We start from the raw sequence: 2,909 nt of genomic DNA on the forward strand, positions 1-2,909 counted from the left end.
CAGCACATTATTTATTCTTTCTTACATCTCATAGTTGCTAAAACGCACCTTACATTTTAATATCACACAATTTGTGTGTGTATATAATAAGTATATGTAACATTTTGCTAACACATTTAAAAGTTTTTAATTCAAATTTAACACACATTAATTTATTTACACTCAATTAATTTATTACATTTTTATTTTTTTTTATTTTTTAATAATTTCTCTTCTTTTTTTATAAACTGAAATCAATGTATATATATACACACAGCCCCGGATTTATCATACATGCAAAGTATGCATTTGCAATGGGCGATAAAAAATAGGGGCGCCATTGAAAACTTAAAAAACCCCTAAATTTAAAAAAAAAATTTTTCACCCAAAAAAAGGATTCCAAGTTTTTTTTTATACATCAATTTATAGCGAAATTAACTGAATAAAATCTACCAACATGCAAACATAATATTTTGTTCCTACACATATTTTCTATTTGCACCATATAACAAAAAATGTTTATAGAATTAAAATTACTCATACATTTCTTTACTCTACACTACTCTTTCATTCTTATTTTTTATGTACTGTATATGCCTATAAACACAGAATATTATTTCACACAGTTGTATACATTCACTTGTTCATATATATAAGTGAAATCGTCTCATATAATATACATACATATATAGAAGCAATGTACGCAAAAAATAAAAATATTCAAAAATACACATGTACACATAATTTATATTGTCTAATATGAATAAGATCAACACTCATGCGTACACATATAATTATCTCATAAAGCAAAATTTTTATTTTGCTGAGATTGCTCCCTATCAACACTCGCTCGTACAAATATAATTATATCACAAAGCAAGGTTTTTATTATGCTTAGTGGCTACACTCGTTCGTACACATTATATTTAAATTGTTTCATACATGCAAAATTTTATTTTTGCTTAGTTGTCGCCCACTCACCAAACAAACAAACACATTATTATAATGTATTACTTTTCTGTATACTATTGCATTATTAAACAACAAGAACAAAACAAAAAAAACACAAATTAAGAATGAGAATAGAAAGAAATTAGAACAAGTAAAAACGTTTCAGTCGGTATAAACCGATTGAATTATACCCTGCACCTTTCGTTATTGTGTAGCAATTACTTGAACCTCTAAAATCATACTATAGAAACTTCACGGACATGTCTGACCTATAATTGGACATCCGACTGCCAAGTTTCATGAATCTGACCTTATAATTTTTCCAAATATTTAAAATTAGCTTTTGGAGTTGTATGGTAAGTACCTGAACCTGCCAAGCAATTCCACCAAAACTTCACAAATATATCAGATCTATAATCGGACACACAACTGCCAAGTTTCATGAATCTGACTTTATTATTTTTTCAAATATTAAAAATAAGCTTTTAAACTTGTATGGGAGCTACTCGAACCTGTCGAGCAATTCCACCAAAACTTCAGAAATATATTTGAGCCATAATTGGACACATGATTGCCAAGTTTCATGAATCAGACTTTATTATTTTTCCAAATATTTAAAATTTGCTTCTGGAGTTGTATGGCAGGTACCCGAACCTGTCAAGCGATTCCTCTAAAACTTCAGAAATATATTTGACCTATAATTGGACACATGACTGCCAAGTTTCATGAATCTGACTTTATTATTTTGCCGAATATAAAAAATTTGTTGTTGGAGTTGTATGGCAGCCACCCGAACCGGTACAGCTATCCCATTATAATTTTTAGAGCATGTGTAGAATATAATTGGACACATGTATACAAAATTTTGTATTTATACCTTTATTAGTTTTTGAAATATTTAAAATAAACTCTTTGAGTTGTATGGCAGCTACCCGAACCCGTTGTCCGAATTAGTCCAATAACAATAGGGCTCCTCCTTGACACAAAAGAAAAAACTTGTGAAAGTTTGGTGTCGATTGCATTATGCGTTTTTGAGTTATCGTGCGATCGGACGGACGGACGGACGGACGGACGGACGGACGGACGGACGGACGGACGGACGGACGGACGGACGGACGGACGGACAGACGGACATGTCTAAATCGACTCAGAATTTTACGCTGAGCAAGAATATATATATATGTCCATACCGCAGATGACTCCTTCAAGTAGTTACAAACTCCATACCAAAGTTAATATACCCTTCACGAAGTGCAGGGTATAAAAAGAGAATGAGAGCAATATTCTTAAATGATGGAAAGCATAGCTTGATATTGAGATTGTGTATACCAATATTTTGTTTTTGTTTAACAACAAAAAATTTTGAATGAATTTTAAAATTACATGATCGTTATGAATTTCTACTACTATGTTCTGCTTTCGTTTTTGAAAAAACTGTTATCAATCACAGAATTAAATTTTAGTTGATAAAATCTACTACTTATATTGAATTGAAAAAATGTTGTTTAATAATCAAGCGAATGTTAAGAATTTTTATGCTGAATCGATGTAGTGTAAGTTATCCAAAAAATAAGAGTAAAATGAAATGGCGCATAATTTGCTTCACACATTTATCTCCAAAATTAAAACAGTTAAGCAAAACGACATTCTGAAATTTCAAAAAAAAAAGCCTATAAATACCAGTAAATGCATTTATTTTAATAAAGTCTAAAAAATTTAATGAACAGTATAAAAGCTTGTACCAATGTTCATAAAAAGCTTAGTTTTCAAGTCATAAATTTTAGAACAAAACTTTGATTTTCCTTAAATTTTTGAATGCAAGTCGAAACTTTTTTTATACGCTGCTTCATTTCTCAGGCGATTTGTGAAATAAAAAGCCAAATTTTATTCGTAAATTTAAAATTACGAATAAAAATAAAAATAAATTTTTACTTTTTTTATACCCAGCACTTCGTGAAGGGTATATTAACTTTGGTATG

This window comes from Condylostylus longicornis, unplaced genomic scaffold (genome assembly GCF_029603195.1).
Source record: "Condylostylus longicornis isolate FDR11 unplaced genomic scaffold, ASM2960319v2 ptg000010l, whole genome shotgun sequence".
Classification (NCBI taxonomy): Eukaryota; Metazoa; Arthropoda; class Insecta; order Diptera; family Dolichopodidae; genus Condylostylus; species Condylostylus longicornis.